The sequence below is a fragment of the Osmia bicornis genome, chromosome 15, assembly GCF_907164935.1.
Source record: "Osmia bicornis bicornis chromosome 15, iOsmBic2.1, whole genome shotgun sequence".
Taxonomy (NCBI): domain Eukaryota; kingdom Metazoa; phylum Arthropoda; class Insecta; order Hymenoptera; family Megachilidae; genus Osmia; species Osmia bicornis.
In genome coordinates, this window is record NC_060230.1 from 1,135,555 (window position 1) to 1,157,595 (window position 22,041).

Sequence of the window (22,041 nt, forward strand, 5' to 3'; positions counted from 1 at the left end):
AAATTCACGTAAAATATCAATTTTCTTTAACTCACTTATTATCACGGAAAGGCGTTCAGTCATGGACGGAGTAATTTTCCTGTAGAAATTTGAAGTTAACGAAAGTTACCGCAAGTTCGAATAAGTTAGGAGGTTGTAATCGGTCTGGTCGAAGTGAATTCTCGCCTTGTAAAGGGTATTAACGGTCTGAAAAGGGGAGGACGCCTTGGGACGGTATCGAACCAGAGGCAACTTCTCTCTCCGAAGTCGGTTGGTGAAGTCGGACGAAGGAACGAGGACGAGTCCCGGTGTGCATTATTAAAAAGGGTCAATCTCTTGGTAGAGGTGGAAGGAGGACGATAACCGAGCTGACAGGAGGAAAAGGGAACCGATTGTAGAGAAGCAGAATGCGAAAGGATCGACAATCCGAAGGGAAATTCCTCTGTGAAATATGGAGCGTCGCTGACACTGCGGACGGGTATTCCGTATCTATAGGGAAACATAGTAAAGGAAAAGTGAGTTGAGTAAGTGAAAAATTTCTAAGTCACTGCCTTGACACTTTGGTGAAAGGAGTATTGAAAGTCTTAAATCCCTAAGGTGGAAGGTTAAATATCGTGCGTCGCCGACTATCCGGACGGATCCTTTGTATCTGTAGAGAAGCTATTTCAATCCCTATTTCTACAATTTATTAATTTCACCCTTGGAGCGAGAATAGAAAAAGAAAGTTAAATTGTCCATAATTCAAAATATAAAACGAGTGTCTGTTTTAAGAGGATTAAAAAACTTGTGTAAGGTATTCTCGAGGAAATAAATAACCAGAATTTTCACACGGTCGGGGGTCTCTCCGTAATTGCTCCCCCTTGTAAGAGAAAACGAAAAAAAAAAAAAAAATCCCCCAAGGCGTTGTTTGGGCTACAACGGGGGCTACACGCGTATAATCCTCCGCGAGATGATGTTGAAGACTTTCCACGAGATACAGTCATAAAAATGTCTGTGGCGACTCGGTTGGAGCGAAAAACTTTTCCCTCTCCGGTGCGTTACAAAGCGCCATTAAAGATGCATTAGCTCTCCTTCGTTTCTTCCATCTGCTCTTCCCTTGCTTTAACCGTATCTCGAGACGCGGAACGTTAAGAAAAGGGAGAGCATTAAAATGATTGCAAATAAAATGGAAGGAAGAGAAGATTGTGTACGGTGAAAGCAGCGGTGTCTTCCGTAGGTCCGTCGGTTTTGTAGCGAGAAATTAGCAGTAAATAGCAAAAGGCGAGGGTGAAATTATTCCGAGCACACTGAAAGATACATTAACATTTTCGTTTCCTCGTCTTGCTCGTCTCTTTCCCGAAGATAAAGAGCTTTCCTCCTAGACAGATGGATAGCACTTTGGATGGGAAAGAAGAGAGCCAGAGAGATGTCACCTGTTCAAAGCGAAGCCCACAGCCTCAGCTATTTCCGCTCAGGTTATTTGCATACCATTTGCATTTGCGCACCAGCCTGACCTTCACCCTTTTTCCCAACGTCCGTGGTAAAATATAATTTCATCTTATTAACCGAGGGGGGGAAAAAAAAATCACCGCGAAACAGAAGCGCACCCATTATCTTTTGCCTCGTGTGTTCAACCTCTTCCTACAAGTTCAAGGCTAAACTCTGTATAAACACACGCACATAACAAAGTGTTTTCATTTCCTTCGTTAAATACTAATTTCCTCGAGGTCGTTATTTTCTTGCGGGCAGTTGCTCGGGGTGCTCCCCTCCGTGCGGTAGGTCAGGGTGGCGTTTGGATCGGAGATGCGTGACCCTTTATGTATATTTACCTTTCGAAGAAGTAAACGATGCATTGAAAAATTTTTATTCACCCCATCTCGGGGCAAGGGCGAGTTGCCGGGAAGTTTTCTTTGCGAAAGCTGTTTTAAAGAAGCCACGGAAGCCGAAGGTGTTTGCCGGACGAATTCCCCTAGGAAATCTACGGATATTTCAGGCGCCTGCTAGGATGTTTGACAAACAGGGTGTGTTGCCGTAAGAACGCCACGTTCAAAGTATTACCGTTCTTTTATTTTTCTCCCCTCTCTCGAAAGGCAATTCCTTTCAATTATTCGAGCACAAACCAGGATGAAAGAGGAATTACTTTCGTCGCATAGTATTTCAACGACGAATGGAACGTCCTCTCCAGTAATATTGTATGAAAGGAACTCTCCGTGGAAATACGAGAAACGCGCCTCCTTTTGGACAACGAGTCTCGTATAGTCTGTTCTATTTCAAAGCAGCCAACTATTCGCTTCTGTATCGGAGGAAATTCCGCGAAACTTTACTGCCGGGACATAAACGTCCCGTATCGCGAACTTATTATCAGGGGTCGCTGAATTTCAGAATTTACTTTTCGAATAAAATTTTCCAATTTATTTAACCCACTCTTCTCGAAGCTGAAGAATAGAGGGGTGGGTGAGAAATCCGTTTCCACGTTCAGCAACGACGAACGTCCGTTGGAAAATGCACGTCGCGAATGCCGTTTGCATATCCGGCATGCTTCCTACACCATGGCGATACGTCAACATGCTGACAAGAACCGGGGGGGAGGGGGGGAGGGTAAGCAAACCTGCACTTGCGGTTCTGTTTCAAATCCTGACGGCTATCCGATTTGCGTTCCGGAATTGAATCGATGCCCGAAATCCCTGGACCCATCGCGGTCACGTTGCATCCCCAAGAGGTATCCAGAGTTTCCATGCGAACGATGAAAGATTTACGAGCATCCTCCGTCGCGTCGCGATGCTTTTTGCGGAAGAAACTTTGCCACGTTTGGGACGCCCTAGCAATCGCGTTAACATCCCCCTTCGATGTTCGCACGGTTCGGACACGTTCCTGGATGAGATGTATACGCGTTGTTTCCGCCCCGAACAGAATTGCGAACCAAGGAAATAAAACGAAACACGGTTAGCGGAGCGTTGATGATGCAGCATTGAGAGAAGAAAATTTCAGAAATATCCTTTTCACAGAGGCAAACGTTGTTTTCGCGATAAGTTTAGTTATCCAACGTTTCGTCGGAATTTCATCGCGTTTCTTTTTTTTCCACGGACCGTGGAGAGGGTGGATGAAATCGACGGGATCCCGAAAGAGTCATGATTCACCTTCACAGACGGTCAGGAAAGACGAGGAAAGATCGTCGAGCGTATCTTCCACGCTTTTCCGGCTCGAAGGTTCGACCTACTTTTATCCCGGAAAGATCCTTGTCTCCGAGGAAAGGAAACGGCAGACGTTGGATCGTTTCGTTAATAACGCTTCTCTCTTACCTCGCTGCGACTCCGAAAGAATGCACACGAGCGAAACAACCGGCTTTCTCGCGATTGTTCGGTAGAATATTCGGTACACCGAGTTCCATTTCGCGAAAGCGCGCTTCCAGGTAAAAAGTAATTCGAGTTTTAACGTGTCGAGACAAATAGAGCAGAAGATATTCATCGAAAAATGAAATAGGGCGCGTGAGATTAACGTGGACAGCTCCCGAAGACGATCAATTTTCGAGAAGCTCGACGTTTCATTCTGTTCCATCGAATTTTTATTACTCCCATCAAATATTTCTACGATGGAACAACAATCTCCTTGTTTCTCCCTTTTTATTATGGATAACGTTCGTCGAGCTTTCCGATCGGTTTCACCGGTAGATACAATATTTTCGTTTACACCGAGGATCTAGGCGCGCTGGTCGATTTTCGCTTATAAACAAATATTTGCCGAATTGAAAAAGCCCCCGCGTTGACGATTGCTCGATTTTTACGAGAATCGTTTGAATTCGTTGGCGAGAATAAAACCTCCGAGTTTTTATTATCGAACGATAACCGAGCCGGTAATTACATTAAACCGGGGTGATATATCGAAGAAAAATTCCGAAAGTATACCGTCTCGAGTGATAACGATAAAATTTCAGAATTTCATCCGATCTGAGAAGTGACGTGTGACAAGGCTTTCGCGGAAAGAGGAAATTAGGAGGAATGTTGCTCGGTAGGGTTGATCGCTAGAGGCGCTCTCTTAGTTTCCTCGTCAACGTCGTTTATCGATATTCGCAACAAGGCGGTGGAGCGACGTGGCTGTTGCAATCTCGTACTTGTTATCGCGTCTTTCGGAAGGAAAATCAATTCATCAACAGAGACGCGGCCGCTTTTCCACTCAAGGTAGACGGGCGAGTTTGCAAATCGTGTCAGCAGGGCGAGCTGAAAGAAACGAGCCGAACAAAGGATTCCATCGAAGGCGAGAAAGTAAATTAACACGTTTTCATATCGGATCAGGATTTTTTCAAGTAAACAAACGAACTCTGAATGGAATGGAAGAGAGGTGGAATTAGAAATTCAATGAGAAAAGGAACGATGCATTCGTAGTCGAAGAAGGGATGATTTCACGTTACGTGGCAGAGATCCAAAGAGGAATTAGCATACGTTATTCTCGTGTTATCCTCGCCTATTTTTCTTCCTCCGTCTAAGGTGAATGGAAGACGAAAGCGGAGAAGACAATTCGGGGCAGAATTCAGGATCTCTGCTACTGCTTCTGACTTGGAGGATAGATGGGAGCTCGTTAGTCAACGTCAACGAAGTTGACAGAATCGACAGGAAGAAAAGGAGGTTTTTGAAAATGCACGAATTTCATTGTATGCCCGAAGAAGAACCCATGTCGATGGATTTGCTCGAACCTTGAGGATTTATTTTTCTTCCCTTTCTTTCGACGCTTTCGTCGATCGATAAGAGGATTCTATCGAGAGGCTTCGTTAGATTCTTTTATGCTAAACAATCCCAAAAAATACTATCAGAAACCATCGTGAAATCAAGGGGCCCAAGTTATCGGAACCGTGCCAGGAGGAGAAAAATATAGTTCCTTGAAATATTAGTGAAATATAGAAAAGAAAGGGAATAATTTAACCCGGGCCAAAGTGAAGTGGAGCGAGCAGTGGTGTGATAAACGAGTCGCAATACCGGTGTAGCTAGGTGCGCCGAAAATACACCGGAGAGAAATCGATGTCCCCGCGGAAGCAACTAATAACGCAGGACTCTGGTGGATATTTGGTAGCAGGATCAATTCTGCGGTGTGGAAAGGGCCAGGTGCATCGAGCCAGCGACTTCTCGTGCGCGAACAACGAGATACGAGCGGAAACTTAGCGAGTTTGCCTTCCGCTCGCCGGTTCTTGATCGTAATAGACTTGCAAACCTTCAAAGCACCGACCACGAATATTTCTCTCTCTCTTCCTCGTCCAGATATCAAGCGAATCCTTCACCGTCAGGTCATCCGTGGATATTACCTTCCTGTGAGAGTCGGTTACGTTTGACGATTCTAAACCAGCAACCAAACGAACCTGGTTCGTTCCTTTCTCACCACAAGCCACCTATCATGAACGAATTCCGTGGGAAAGCATCTGTCTTGCAATTATATTGAATTTTTATTCTTCGGAAAGTATCAGATGTCGGCAAATATTTGTGGAACATTCAATTTCGTTTAGATTAAAAAATAGAATATAGAAAATTGCAGGTTCCTCTCTGCGTTGACTCGTTTGCAATTTCAAATCCGTTCGTCCGGTCCGAAAAACCGGAGGTAGAAAACTGAATCTATCCGAAGCTCGGTTTCTGTTATTCAACGCTTGCACAAAGCGAGCCTTTCATCCGGCGGAAAATTAATATTTCCCTTGCTCGTTAAACGGCACGTACGGGCTACGGGGGAGAAAAAAAAAAAGAAGAAGGAAGATGGAAAAATGAAATTTCGTTATTCGAGAGATATCCCGGTGGCAGATTCCTAGGGAACCTCGTGCGGTATCGCGAGGGTAGGATTAATCGTTCTGGAGCCGAGGGAAGAAGATAACGCGCGAATGAATCGAACTGTTGTTCGAGCAAATAAATATTCATCGTGGCACGAAAGGGGTGTGCAATCGGGCTGATCCGATTGGCCGAGCACGGGTGCAGCTCACAAAGGGAACTTCGCAGGCTACTCGTTTAACTTCTGACACGAACGATCGATAATTATTAACGGGAACAACGGCCGAGTTACTTTGCCGATGCTGGTCCGTCGTTCAAGGAAATTTCACGTAATGGAGTTTTCGAGCTTGCGTTGTGGAACGAGCGACGCGTTCAAATCCCGTCCCTTTTTACCCACTGATCGTTCCTTGATAACGTTTATGTCGTTCGCATTGATTCTTGCTCCGGTAACTTCACCGTGACTCTATAATAACGTTTCATTTTATAATTACAAACAACCCCATTTAGGATGTGACGTGGGATAACAGTGTTTATGGTAATGGCACTTATATCAATTTTTTATTAAAATTAAATGATTTTAAATATAATTTTAAATTAGTTATTCCTTAGGAATAATTGTCAGGAAAATGGGTGGAAATTGTCTGTTGAAAAAGAATTTTCAACGTTTCGTTGACTCACGCGAACAATAACACACTTTCCGGTCGTAGAAAAATTCATTCGAACAATGAGAGAAGTCGATTTTCCGTTTTCCAACGAGCGAATACACGCTGCTCTTGTTCGCGACGACTGTTGCTGCGGCGTCCCGACGCTCGACGCGTCGTCGCGCAAAGCGAAAAGCGGTGTACTCGCGAGCCTCGCTGAATTTGAAGTAGATGGATCGGAATGGATGCTCGCTAACAGGACTTCCATTCGAGTAACGATCGAATAAACGTGTATTCCCGTCTGCGCGATGCACATATATCACTTGATATATTTAACCAGTCTACATATACGCAGATTTTTTTCTCAAGAACTTTTATTCACGAAACGAAAAAGAAGTTAAAAAGAAAAAAAACATTCTACGAACGTGACTAGTAATAGAATGATTTTAGGTGAAAAGTCGCGATTTTGAGTTTTCCTGATAAATGGTCAATTATTGGTACCTTTACCTTATTCCAAAAATGATACTGATAGGAACAATTTTTTTCTGTTTCAGATAATCGTTCCCATCGTCCAGCCTGCAATAAGGTAAGAAAAATGATTGAATAATACATATCTGATCGGATTAATAGCCGTCTATCTGATCCACATATGTTGCGATTATCGTGGAACGTAAAGGGTTGATCGCATATTCGTGTAACGCACGAGTAGCTTGTTATCCGAGGCTGGATCCGATTATCGATTCCCAATCGCCGTTTCAAACACGATCAATCGACGATCGCGTTATTTTCACGTTGCTCGTTCGGCGTTTACATTGTGCGCGAGAATGCTTGCATAACGTATCGTATCGTATCATATCATTCGCAACGCGTCGCTGGAGCAATTGTTGTGTCGAACATCGGAGCTGGGTGAATCGTGGAAGTGAAAAATAAAAGTTTAAATTTTAGAATATAAAAATTTCTCTCAACGCTTTATATTTTGATCAATTTTTCACCTGCGATTCGTTTCTCGCGCGGTAAGCACGGATGGAAAGGATCCGTGAAGAAGCTTCGATGAAGAAGTTAAAAAGAAAAAGAGCGAAACTCGAGAGAGTTATATTGCAGCTGAAGTATTCCAAGGACGAAAATAAAGGAAAATTCTTCGGCAACGACGGAACAAAGACTATTGAATTATTAACAGAGGAACGGATGAAAGTTTACGAAGAAATTTCCCGCGGAAGTTGCCGCGTAACACGAAACGTTGAAGTAGCTATCGCTCGTTCAACATCGATGATGAAATGAAATTGGAAAGTCGATCATTAAACTCGAATGGAAGAACAAAATTTCTAATTCTTACGTATTATTTCAATTTACTCGCGTATGAAAGTTAAATTTAAAATAAATTTTCAGATTTACTGCCGGGTTTTAAATTCGTTTTAGAGTAATTAGAATATAATTAACGATGGATATACGAGGAGGTAAGAGAGGTAGAGTTGAGTGGAAAGTGTTGTTTAATTAAGGCCCGTGAAATGGATACCTGGAATTTCGTAATTCCCGTACCGAAATAAACCGGAAGTCGGTGAACGTTCTCGAACGAATTAGAGATTCTTTGCTCGCTGCGCGAAAGAAACTTATCCGCAATCTAATATCCTTGGGAACTTTATTAACTTCACACCCGTTCCTTGCCAAGTTTCTAGAACTTTTTTTTTTTCTCAATACCAAAAGAGGAAACTTCTTGTTCGATACCTTTTTCCATCGCGCTTCTTCCGCATCCGTTCAACTTTCTACGCTCGACTCAATTTTACTTAGGATCTTATATATTTCTTCTGTGGTACTTTAGAACTCCTATAAATAACTTAGGAAATAGTACAATTAATATTTCGTGAGATCCCACGGTACTTGGCTTCTCAGCTTTAAGACTTCGTTAATTTTTTCAAATTGCATGTATCTATACGAATCTTTGCTATCTACTAACAATAAAACTGAACGTAATTTTCAAGAAATAGTCTATTTGCAGCAAAATCAGGGAACAGTAAGCCAGAGGCTCTGTTACCAGACTCCGAACAGAGTTCTAGCTTTCTGAGGTCTGTATTGTTCTTCCCGAGACTTCCGAACAGTTCCAATTTCAAAATTAAGCTCGTCCAGTCATAAGAAGCCAAGTTTCCTTCTCGAGTTGTTCCGGTTACTTCAATTACGCTCAGCTTATATAGAAAGTATCCAAAGGATGTTTAAACTTGACTATTTTTGGATTCTTTTAGCAACCGCCATTTTTTCGATGAAAAGAAAATCAATTACAAATACCTGGTTGCTCGTGATAAAGTTCGAGAGAATTCGGTCGTGTTTTAAAATGAATTATTCATCAGTCCTCGCAACTTCCAAGATCCTTCCTCTTCTGTTATCCTCGATTTCGCGTTTCGATCGATAAAGAGACACGGATCGTCTCCACGAAATTCTATAACGAATTCGAGACGTCTCACTGAATATTTCAGGTAAATGATAAAAGAAGCATCGAGGCGGGAGAAGAGGAGGCTGAAATTGAATTAACCGGATCTGGCTAACTGGACGAATCGATTCGGTGGTCGATGAATTGTTGAAACTGCTCGAAACTACGAACAATTATCCTCGATCTCGTCGGTTCTTGGTCTGCCGAGTGGCTTTTACTGCGTACACTATCGATACCGTTTCGGATTTGTTTCGAACAGCTATCGATTAAATTTACAACCTTACTTTTTTCGTTAGAGTCACTTTTGTGCCGGGAAATTTCATCAAACTTCATATATTCTGAATAACGCAAAAGTTTCACTATTTTGTCATCAGCTATTTTGTATTTAAAATATCGACGAGGGATTTATGCGTTAATTTTCTTCAGACTTCGAGGTTTAAATTGAATGCCATGAATATAAATTTCAATTTTCTCGCTATTGAAACTCGATCAGTTTAGATCCTGATACCATTAAAATCCAATAGAAGTGGAACATATAGTTCTCGTAACAATCTCGTAACGCATACTTTCCACGATTTCCCAACGGAATCGCTCGTTTCCAATCGGATCCTTATTATCCGGTTAATAGCAAGGATCAGGCGGCTATCCTGCGGAAAATCGAGCCAAGGAATTAGCTAAAGTTTGTCGAGTGGCTGTCGAACGCTCTTCAAGTTACGGTTGAAATTCTCTGTGTTCGAGTGGCACACTTCAGGATTTAGGTTTCCAGCGTATTAATAAGCGCAAACTTGCAGAGGATTTCGAATATCCCTCTTGAAAATTCGCAAATCAACCTTCCCTTCGACGTTCTCGCTTACAATATTATTTTTCTTTAATTCTTAATATTTTCCATAATGATTAGATGAAAATCCAACCATAACTACTCTGATTTTTGTCCACATTGAATACTATGGGCCGAGTTGAACAGAGTTGAGTTTCTTCTTTCCCGGCTATTTTTCCAGGTAATTAGGTCGTTTATTTTGGAAACGTCTGACCTAGAATGTTAATCAAGACACTCGTGTTTTATAATGCTAAAAATGGTAGTTGAAATTCAAGATTTAAAAAATGCAATGTTCTTAAGTAGAGCCTTGGAAGAACACGAAGGAATCCCGTGGATCCGTGCATCTTCCGGTCGTCGAATTTCGAGGGTGTGGGTGTACGAAGGAAAGCGTGAACCGGGATACGAGACATTAGAGGCGGAGAGGTCGTGAAATTAACGTGAAAACCACGTTACAACGCAACGGTTCCAAGCTAGTGGGTGATTACGTTAAACACGGTGATTCGAGGACGTTGGGCCGAGTTACTAAGCTCCTGAGACACTACGAATCAGGATTAAAGGGTGAAACAGTGGCGTGTAGTACAATTAATTGGAAGGTCAACAGAGGATACAACTTCTCCGAGTAAGCAATTTTCTTTCCGCCAGAATCTCGATCAGATGAAACTTAATTTTCACGAATTCCTAGCGTAACATTGTCGGATATTTGAATAGCGTTCCTGGAAAACACGAGGTTCAGCCTGGAAAAAAATTTGAAGCATAGTCGAGAGGAAAAGAATTCAATAACGAGAAGGCTGTGCGGTTGGTTTACGCGCGGCGGGTTGCGAAGCGTGCTCGAAATATTAATTAGAGATTAACCCATCGGTGCATGCAGTCCCATCCAAATAACATTTAATATTGCGTCATTAATAGAGAGCACATTTGCATCGGTAATAATAATAAGATAAATATTTCGATTAACTCGAAATAACTATTCCTTATAACTTAATCGTCCCTCGTTGTTCCGTAACAGTCACGTACGTCGATCTCGCCTCGATCCTCTCGAATCCGCTTCGAATTGATCGCACGCCTGGAATAGCAAACGGAATTCGTAGTTCGCTTCGGAGGGACAACTTTGCTCTTCACCTCCAGTAGCTTGGCTGGTTAATTAATTCTCCAATTACGCGGCTGCCACGCAGGTGTCTAAGATTGTGCTTTAAACGTCGATTCGACATCATCGTGACTGCCGGAAAGTACACGAACGCGATGGGAAACGTGGTCTAGAATTAACGAGAAAGATTAAAGTAGAAGCATAGGGAACGGCTTATAAGAGGGCAGCGCGGACCGTGTTTCATTCGACAGCACGATAACGTTAATCGTTGAGAAAACAATCGCGTGACAGGCTACCCTGCTTTGTATTGATTACCTAATTGGAAAAGGAATTATTCCTTTGACATGGTACGATGGGGTCGGTCAACGTGCTCCTTGTAACATGAAAAATATGTTAATTTTGTAGAAGGACGTCGGAAGTTTGAGAAAATTCACCATCGTACAATGTAAAGGGTACCCAAGAAAAACTTAAAACCTCCCCTTACTTCGAAGCTTCCGATATTAATACCACTTATGTAATGTCACCCATGGATCGGTTACATAATTAATTGCCTCGGCTATCAGTCCACCGTTCCATAAATGAGCGGCCGTAATAAGCAACAGAGTCTCGATAACGCGTCCGTGTTTTACGTAAGCATTCTATTCAAAATACATATAATTTATTCATATAATTCGGGAGCTTTTTTAAGTAGCACGTAATCTTCATTCGGATTCGTTACAGCAACCCAGCGACTGGTTGTCTGGCGTTGAAAGGTAGCTGGAATTTGTACTCGTGTCAAAACTCACTCGCGTTACGTTTAATACAGATAGATTATCGTCATACATCATCCATAGCACCGATGCCGGCCATTAAGAAGGATACGCGTATCCGTGGATCTCGTACGACTAGCTTGTAACAATTTATCCGAACGATCGTTCGGATTATCCTCTTAGCGAACATTCGTAAGAGACTCGGTAAACAAGCGTTCGAGCGTGTTCTCTATACTTTTAGAGGAAACCGAATCAGTCAGGCAGGGAATAAGGAGCTTTCGGAGCTCTGATAAATCGGATTGGAACATGTAAGGGTTCGAGAACTCTGTTGTTGTTCACCGTACGAGGAATAGAGCAACAGATATTATAGAGTACTAGGTATAAACGAAATGAATTATTCGCTTAATTTATTAGAAAATTGTGGACGATTATTTAACGAACCCAAGCGACGATTAGTCGCTTAACGAACGAGCCGAGGGCTGGAATTTATGGAAACGCTTAATGCGATTCAGTTCGCTTAATTAGCAACGATATCTAACGACTGACACCCCGGCTTCGCTTCATCTTCGTCATTCCGGCACGGTTTCACGAAAACGGCTCGTGCGAGAAACGAGCTGTTGTAGTGCTGTTTCTTTCCTCTCACGTTTACCATCCGTGAAATTATTCCTCGCGCAGCCGACACACCGGCATCAGCTGACATCGCTTCTCGCTTTAATTTCGGGAAATTGAACGTTTCGCGGCATTTAGCCAAGATTTATGAAAGTAGATTCGCATACGTAGTCAGATTATCGTCTTGTTCTACTTGTTTCAGTGGAAGAGCCGGATCGTATGGTCAGACAAGTACTTACAGGGTGATTCTCACGCTAGTGTACTCAAAAGAAATTCCGCCACATCCAAACCCTTTTCTGTCATCGATACCTCGACATACTTTCACCCTGTTGAGGGAATCACCCTGTAGAATACAGATGCTGATGAGCAGAAAAAAAAGAAAAATATTACATTGTATTTCGCTCCATTTGTTCTCTATATCCTTTTTGCAATATTATAAATCTTAGTTTGCACGTGGAAAGAGTGGTATAGGTAGACCATAATACCGACTATCTCCTGAAGCAGGTGATACATTACATTCTATGAACGATATTAATCACCTTGCTTTTCATACATAATTCGTATCGACTGCAATAAATAAATTACCGTCGACAGATATTCGTCGCAGCCGCAATTTGTATCTTCGGAATATTATTCGTAATTTATTTCCATATGGTCGGACAAATGAAATAAAGATTTTAGAAACAAGTAGAACAGGTCCACGCATGATCAGACAAAGGAATTTATCTCGGTGAATGATTCGTCGAGGTCGCTAACGAAACGATATATGATTTTAGTTATTGATTTATGATTGTGGAAGCAACGATACATATTATAGGCGGTTGAACGATCTCGTGGAAAGTCAAGCGAACAGTTTTTTTCCGTACGGAATAATTGCTTTAAATTCCCCGTTTAATGGTATCTCGGAAATTCAGTTGTTATCGCGTCACTGTTTTTCCAGCCCGATGAAATTTTCACCCTGGCTCGGAATCCCATTTATATTCCCCGTCGCGTCGTGGACCTAAACAAGAACTTCATTTTACATTCATTACCTTCCCTATTACGCGTGCAAAATACGCGCGTTCCATTATTTCAGACTTCCGAAACATTTTCTACTTCCGTTCCGCGACTCTTTCTTCATCTTTTATTCTATTAAAAAGTGAAAAAGAAAGAAGAGAAAAGTTAAAAATATTTTGTTACTTTTCGAAATGTAATACGTTTATCGACGAGTATCTCTGGAAAATGAATTTAACACAGTACACGAATCAGTTTGAAATGCTTTCGATAACCGAATAACAAGCTGTTCGTATCAACGTCACTCGATTTGACAAGCTGTTACGGAGACATTATCATGTCGTTGGTGTAACAGTATCTCGATAATAAATCATACGCCCTTCACAGCTACGGTATCTTGGTAAAATATCGCTGTAACGTTCGGGCTAGCGACGTTCCGTCAAACATTTCGTGTAGCCTGATTCATTTCGCAAGACCGATTACGAATGTTTCTTTTCTTACTTTCTTTGAGCAGCTTTCAGATTTTTTCTATGGAAAAAAGGGCTCGTGTATGATGGAAAAAGCTGGGTTCCGGGAGGCAGTGAAAACGACACAATACGCGGAAAAACGAGGTTTCATCCGGCGAAAAATAAAATTAAAACTCATGCAAACGTGGGTTGAAAGGGACGGAAAGAAGGTATTCTGTTGCCACCTTTCCACGTCGTATGACAGTTGCTTCGTAGAATTTCGTTTCCGGATTTTCTTCTTCGAAAAAGCCTCCCCTTCGAAGAGAGATGATCTTCAATCTCGATCCTTCTTCTGCGAGAGAAAAAGCAATCCTCAAACAGTCTCGCTGCAACGACACAGGAAACGAAAATAAATGCGAGCTTCTCGAACTGCATACGAATGAACAGAGGGCGTGTTCGGTGAAGTGCAATTTCCAGCCAGCTTGACGGAATAAAACTTTCTGCGGTGGTGTCTAGATGCTCTTTACCCTTGCCATTCTCATTCTAATATAACGTAGGAATTTGAAAATAAAATTTACGAATCGCCCGAAATCTCTACCTCTCGGGTTTTCGAAGGGTTGACATTAAATCACCAATTTCTAATAATCTGCATCCCTCGGATTGGAAAGGTTGAAATGTTTATGCGACGAGTTAGAAGGGTTCAATTTTCAATTTCTAAAAATCTGTATCCCTCGGGTTAAAAGGGTTGAAATTTCTACGGGCCGAGTTAGAAGGGTTCAATTTTCAATTTCTAAAAATCTCCACCTCTCGAGTTGGAAGGGTTAAAATTTCGACTCGTCGAGTCGGAAGGATTAAACTTCGAATCTCTAAACTAACAACTTGCAAAAATGAATTTTCAAATAACCCTCTATAATCCATCGAAGGCGTTAATAGAGGAAGAGTTAAAATCTCCAATAAAAGAAACTACTTGGAGCATTGTTCTCTATCGATGGATTTCCAGGGAATTGAAAGGTGGTTGGTCAAAGTGGCGCACTTTAGAAGTGGAATATCGACTGGGATAGTAGGCTATCGAGCACGATAAGGATCGATTAAGGACGATCGAGTAGCATCGAAAAGGTAGGGGGTGGCGGTAAGGGGGGTGGGATGAGGTTAGCCGAACCGTTCATTAGAAGCCAATAGTCTGGCCGAATGGGCGATGCTTGCAGAACGGGCCAGGCCACAAACGATGTCATTAACGTGATCTCGAAACGTAGCTCCGGCTACCAATGAAACGGACCATGGATATATAAGTGGTTCGAAAAGTGGCGGAATCCTCGAAGGGAAATTACTGCGGCTTCGCGGAGACGTCGAAACGACTGAAACAATAATTCTACTCGCCGAGTTTCAGGAAACTTGCGAACTTATTCTCTCATCCTCTGCCATTACTTTGTTTCGACGAGTATATCCCTCCAAGACTTTGACGATTCCGGTCTGAAAAGGAAATTCCTCGAATCGAAGAAACTTTCGAGGAAGATTTTAAGAGTAGATTAACCCTGGATTCCCATCTTTCCCTAGGATTTTCAGAATTCCAATTTTCCCTAGAAAATCCTGAATTGATCACAATTCTATGAAAATTGAAGGAAACAGAAATTGCAACGAGGAAGAAAAAGGTTGAGAACAGTTGGCAATTCTTAACGAAGCATTGTAGGATCGCGAGAAGCCTTCCTTTCGCCGCGTCTATTTCCGCTTCTGAGGTGGCCGGAATCTCCTATAGCTTGTTCGCCTAAGCGGAAACGGGTTTCCTCGGACGGAAAGAATCACAGCCATTCTAGCTGCCAGTAGAGAAAAGTCCAGCGGAAATTTTCTCGGAGGAACGGCTATAAATATGTATCCACCACCTACGCGCGTATATTTTTATTTCGCGCGTCAATTTTATTTTCCCAAAGAAGAAGTTTCCTTCCGAGGTAATTATCAGGAAGTCCCGTGGAACTTGAGCGCCGTAATTCCAGAAGCGTTCGTGAGAATCGAGAAAATTGCTTTGGGCGATAAAAAGAGAGAGAAAAAAAAAATATTGCAGTTTGTGACTAACAGAAACTGAATTGGACGCGTCGAAGATAGCTGTAAGCGTTCGGAACTCAACTTTCGCCAACTTTATATTTCTTTTCGAGAAATGCTGGAAAGTAAGCAGAGTTGCGAATAGAAAATACTTTTACTGAAACCTTTAGAAGGATCTTAACTGCAGGTTTCCAGATGTTTACTCCGTGTTACAAGATTTTCTCAAACCAAACCCTGACAACTTCCGGGCGATGTAAGTTCTTTGAAAAAACATGATCTCGAATCGTATTTTCATTTTCTCACTTGTTTTGATCGTCAAAAAGCATCGAGATTCATTCAGCTGCGACGGTCATTCATCGCGTCCTAGCCGTGGTAGCTTTTAACCCGTAATCTTTCGTTGAAACATGCATAAAGAGAGAGAATTTATAATTTATAGTGGATTAGAATCGTCGGTGTGTGTGTCAGCGACGTATGGGAGCTTCGTTTAACGGTGTTGGCATCCAGTTGAATTATTTACGAGCAGGGTAGCTATGGCTCTGCGAAAGAAATCAGCTGAAGCTGAAAGTGGGAATTACAGGAGTGACAGTTGTTGGCTACACCTGACAGTGTTCCAGACTACCCTAATTATACTTTCACGAGTTTCTATTCCCGTTTCAGAACGGAAAGTTTCTTTCCGATGTAATGCTCAGGATTTAAGTTTCGTTAAATTAATATTTTTTAGTAGTGTATATTACGAGCTTTGTAATATAATATTCTCTCTTTAAGTGCCGCAGTTTGTCTACACAGGAACGCTTACAGATTCCCCTTGGGAATATTAATGGCATACAGGGGACTTTGAAACTTTTCATAAGTTTAATCGAATTTTAAAGTGGCCAGAGAATATAAAAGTCGTCGGCTATCAAAAGCAAATCTAACTGCCATGCAACGTATTTTTATGCATTCAGAATTCCCACCGTTTAGTGGCGTGCGATTCGATCCACTTGTCTGACTGTACGCCGACTTATTCTACTTACCATTCGAATCGTAGAAAATCTCTGTTCGTCGAATCGGAGGGGTTGAAGTTTTCACCTTTTTTGGGAATTCTCTTCAGGAAGATGGTGCTTAAACCATTTAAATTGAAAAGAAATTAACCTAATCTAACCATCGCGACAAATGATAAGGGTGGGCCGGAGCAAAGGGAGCTATCCAACACTAGGAAATCTAGCAGTTTTCATATTTTACCAATTGCATCGTGCATTTATTTATGCATCGATCAAACGCTTAAACCTGAAACGACCGACAATGCATCCAGTCAATTGATCAATCTGCACGATTGACAAGCATGCAAAATGCAAACTTGCAAGTGGCATTATCTTGGCGGAAGTCTGGTCACGAGGTGAAGCCTGATCGCCTGTTGCTGGCGTTTACGGTGCACCGGTAATCTGGTGCAACAGTTGCGAACAACAAGAAACCTCGTTCAACTCTTAATTACTTATTAATGCGACGTCGTGCTCGTTCACCTCCTGGAATCTGCGGCTGTATATAAAAACCGAGTTGCAATTTCGTGATGCGAAGTGTCAGTGGTTTGGACGAGAGTGGTTATCGAGACTGACAGCGGGCAAATAATTTAACGAGAAAAAATTCGCAGTATCGTCGAGCAGAGACGTGCTTGAAAAATAAAATAAAGATTGTTTGCTGCAATTGTTCACGGCTATACTTAGCATCGTCGGTGACCCGAATCGTTGCTGCGACGCATCAGTAGGACAACCTTGATCCTTTTATTCAATGTCTACGGTGTTACCTTGAAATCGATACTTTGACTTCGTTATCGTGCAATTTCTAAATTACCGTTTACATTACAATTTAATTTTAACGTTCGCGTTGGATTCCGGGGGAATTTTATTAATACGGCTAGAGTTCTTTCGGCTCTCTGGTTTTGCGGCTTTTACGTTCTCTTTGCGAGGAGGGGTAATGATAGGGGTACGAAATACCGGATGATTAAGGAATCAGGAATCGAGATTCGTAAAATCCTCGAATTCTCTGTTCTTTAACTTCTCCATTGAATCTGAGTTCAATCACCTGTTTGGTACTCGATGCAATTTACCCCAGCGACAACAACCTCCCCGAGGAACCATCTTTCCCTCCACAGTTTCCCAGACACTTTCGAATCGTAGGAAAAATCGAGCAGGTGAAATGGTTTAAAAACATTATCGAGCAGGTCGAGTTCATAGTCGCCTGTTGCTCCACCGAGCACTCGAAGAGCAACCGAGTGCCCTGCTTTCCCCTCCACGCCACTTCCGGCCGGGCCATTGCCGCCCGCTTGTGTTCTTCCCTGCACATCCGCCACGATCAATACTCACCTGACCGAGTGTACACACGATACCAGATAGCACACGCAGTGCGCAGGTGTGCGTTCTGCGGGAAATTCACCTGGACCCAGACGAGTCTCTGGGTCTCCAGGTCACAGCGATTCGACCAATAAAATTTCATTTCTTTCTCTTTCTCTCTTAATCCTTTCGCTGTTCTATAGCTGTTGCATAAGGGGTAATTGTACTGATATTCTTCGCTCGGTTAATTACCAATAAATTAAATAAAAAAAACGGGTGATATTAATATTGATTCTGGAAGGATGAGATTTATTCATTTCGTATTCTTTTGTTTAATTTTAAGAAACTACGGAGGAAGCTTTGGATATTATCGATAAAAGCACAATTTTCTCGTCGTCTTTTATTCCGTCTCGTTATGTCTCGTTACGAACCCTCTTTGGAACGAGATTGTACGGCGAACTTATTATTTCTTAGCTTCGTAAGCAATATCTCGGATAGAACTCTGTATCGACGATGATACATTATAGTTGTCGAAGGAAGTTTCCGAAGATAGCTGAGTTTTCTATATTCAGCTAAAAAGTTGACTGATCCAGTCCCGTTGAGATAAAAGTAAAATTGATCAAATGAATATGAGTCGAGAATGATAAGAATCCATTACTGCAACGACATATTCAACGTTTTCCCGTCTAAATAACGTGACAGACATATCGAGAAACGAATAAGACGAGTTGAAACGAGAAAGGCAATCGTTCGGGGATGGTGCTCAGGTGACAAACAAGTCCAGCCGAATCCCCGAGTAATTGCCAGAGAGAGATTTCATCCGGTAATCGCGACACACTGTCTTCTCGTAGAAAAACAAAACCGACTGGCTGGCTGTCGTTTCGTGAAAACGCCCCAAACGATTTACCCATCGTCCACTTTTCGACGTTTGTTTGACTTTTTGAAACGTCCGATCGGATCGTGATATCCATGACAAAACGAGATTCTCTCCTCTCTCTTCCATAGATACGCTTTTACTCTTTTTTCCTTTCCGTTTCCCTCTTCTTTTTTTTTCTTTTCACGAGCTCTTTCGTAATTACGATCGAACGAGATTCACGCTCGAACGATCTCATAACCTTTTTCAGAATCCTCGACGAAATTCGTAACCGGAAATTAGAACGATTCTATATAAAGCCCCGGTCTATCTGACCGTGATAATGGAAGCTTTGAAGAGGTCTCCAAGAGTTCTCTCCTTATAGAACCATTAGGAGATTTAATTGCACCGTCGCGTAACACGCGTTCTTTTCTGAAAGACGAAATTCCATTACAGAGGAATTGAAAAATCATCGCAAATATAGGCGAGGGACCTATTTTCCAATTAACCCGACGCTATTTTGCTTTCGTACGATTTCGTACAGGCTTGGCCCATTTTATCAAAAAAATTCTCAGACATAAAGATTATTATTTAATTCCGAATGGTAGAAAGGAGCGTACGCGAATTTCACGTGGCGGGATTCTTCCACGCGAGTCGTTTCGCTGCCGTTTACACAGGGGAGACTGGGTCAAGGGTGAAACTATCCCCGCCATCGACTCGCCTCGGTCGCCGGTTTTCCCCATGGCTTTATGGTATCTGCGAAACGGTAACGACCCAGTCGTACGTTTTATTACGCGGGACCAGAGTCCTGGAGTGGATCGTAACGTAATCCTCCACCGCAACGGACCAAACGAGAGAGTGAACTTTACGAAGTTATTTTTCCGCTACCAGTTACTTTGTCGAGTCAGCGTACTCGCTGAAATGGCGTTAAGCGAGAAATATTTTTCGTTGTGGCTAGAAATTTTGAAAGACCAACGACCTTGATGCTTTAAACCCGAACCTTGACCCAGGAATAGGCAGTCGGTGATTTTGATGGAAATTTTTAAGGGGTTAATTTGCAAAAAATTAATTATTTATCTTTGAGACTTTACAGCATCTCCGTTTAAGGTTCTCCAGGAATCCCGAGTCCGGGATTAACTTTAGGGATTCGTTTGAAAATTTCAATTTCCCTGATTCACAATGAAAATTCCGCGCCCTGTCTGGGCGTCTTATTATCATCATAGAATGGTATAATTCACCGAAGATAGCCGATCGATCGGTTCTTTTGAAACTTTCATATGGAGAAATGAAAAAGAGAGAGAGAGAATGGCGGATGACGAGGATCAAGCCTTGGACGACGAGACGGAGTCGTGAATTAAATTCCTTTCAATCTACTCGCGAACTACCTACGATCTTCCATATCGACCCTGTCACCACCAGCTACTTTATTTCACTACGTTCACCCTTTCACATATTCACCCGCTGCACCCATGCCTCGCCATTTTCCTGAATATCCCTCGCTTCCGTTCTCTAAACGTCTCTCCGGGGCTTGTTTGAAATTTTCCATGAAAATTGTTGCTGCAGCCTTGTTCTCACAGAAGCGACGGCAGAAGGGATTAATTAAACATCTCGTAAACTGGTCGAAGGTCCGCCTTTGTTTCCTTCGTCCTTTCATATTTCACTTTGCTCGGTCGTGTGCACAGGGTGTCTCAAAATAGGTGAAATAATGTAGGGATATTATATGTAGAGTGAACAGTAATTCGAGACGAACTCGATTTGACTATGTTTAATAAAACATCGGCCACCCGAAAATAATTTACTAAAATTTCTTTATCAATTTTAAAACACCCGAAATATCAATATAAAAATCCTCTTTGATATTCCACGTATGATCCCTGTTATCTTTACCGGTATAAAGGTCTTGTTTCTTCGGAGGCGGTATTTCATTGAACAAAAGGGTCATGGCGAAACGAAGCTCGCGCATGTGTTATGTGAATGGGGGACGTGTTTTTACGTTACATAGCTCTTGCCACGTGTTTCGCTTCTAAACGACCATTGGAAAGAACGTACGAACGGGGTTAAATAAATTCGCCGTTGGAATAGGAGCATCCCACGCGTGCGATATCAGTGTCTTTCTTCGTGTTCGAAAGCGGTCAGCCACTTTCTTTTCTCATCGACCTGAAAGCTACTTTTCTGTCTTTCCTTTCGTTGCGAGAAAACAAGCTCCGAGTGGATGGGTGTGTAAATAAAGTCGCGTTACGGAAGAGGAATCCTTAAGAAGTCATTCTGAAAGCGTATTTTTCAACCGCACCTATACATATACAATATTATACAATAGAGACAGGCAGTTCCGAAACTTCGGACTGAAATTCCATAAATTTACATTCAACTAACAACTGGTCTATGAAGGAACAGTTAACTCGCGATACAAGCTTTTTCGCATGAAATGACGGTGACGAAGGTGAAAAGGGATGGGAAAGCGGAAACTGTCTCGTTTCTCTTCCCCAGAGAAAGTTCCTGTCATTTAGTTCGAGTGGACACTCGTACTCTCCCGGAGTTGTTAACTTTCGTAATTAAAAAATATGTCGCCCGAGCGTTTGCATTAAACATCCGGTGGGAGACATTTTCTCTGGGAAGGAAATACCGCAGACGTCTCTCGGAAGTTTCGATAATTCCCTCCTCTGTCTTTAGAGAAACTTAAGTTCGCTTCATTTACTCTTCCATATGTGGTATCGTAAATGAATTTACACGAAAGTAGCTCGCAAAATCAAACTTCTTCACCTGAATTAGAAATATGTATAAACTACGATACTACACGCACGTTATTCCAAGGGATTAATCAACATTCTGCCATTAAGTTGATTACTTTGTAACGCGTCGATGCTTCTGGGATTAATTATATTACAGTCCGGTTATTGGCGTTGATTATATCGAAAAGCCTTTGCCGGGAACACGTAAACCCTCGAACGAATTACGTTAGGGTGATGTGCGTGTGCCGTAAAACAATTTTCCCGTTGAATTTTTTATCCGATAGAGACGGCCGCTCTGTTCTTCGGCGTGACCTCGGTTAAATTTCGAGCCAGTACTCCCGTTTAAGTATTCGTTTAATTACGACATTAATTACGCTCCCGCTGCGATAACCTTGCGCCACCTCGCGTCCTTGATAATGCGTGGGTGTGTTCTAATAATTGCTCGATGAAATGTCACTTCACCTTACCTCGCGTCAAGTCGCTCTTTGTAGCAGCTCGTTCGACTTTCTACAAGATTTCTTTTTTCTTTTTTCATCTTTCTATCAAGATCGACGCAAAGTATTCGCGACAGTTTACTTAGTTATTCTTTACTTCAATCGCGTGCAAATTATAATTTCAACGTTCAGCTTGAAATATTAAATTACAAGATTGGTAATTAAAATGTC

At 42.1% G+C, this 22,041-nt stretch overlaps 1 protein-coding gene across 2 annotated transcripts in view; it reads left to right on the forward strand.

Annotated features, from left to right (window-relative positions):
* Positions 1-22,041, forward strand: part of LOC114872923 — a 63,396-nt gene that overhangs the window by 19,581 nt on the left and 21,774 nt on the right. For both annotated transcript variants that reach the window (XM_029180678.2, XM_029180677.2), the window contains one exon: positions 6,892-6,923. The gene's annotated coding sequence lies outside the window, so the exon portion shown is untranslated. The remainder of the gene's footprint in view (positions 1-6,891; positions 6,924-22,041) is intronic.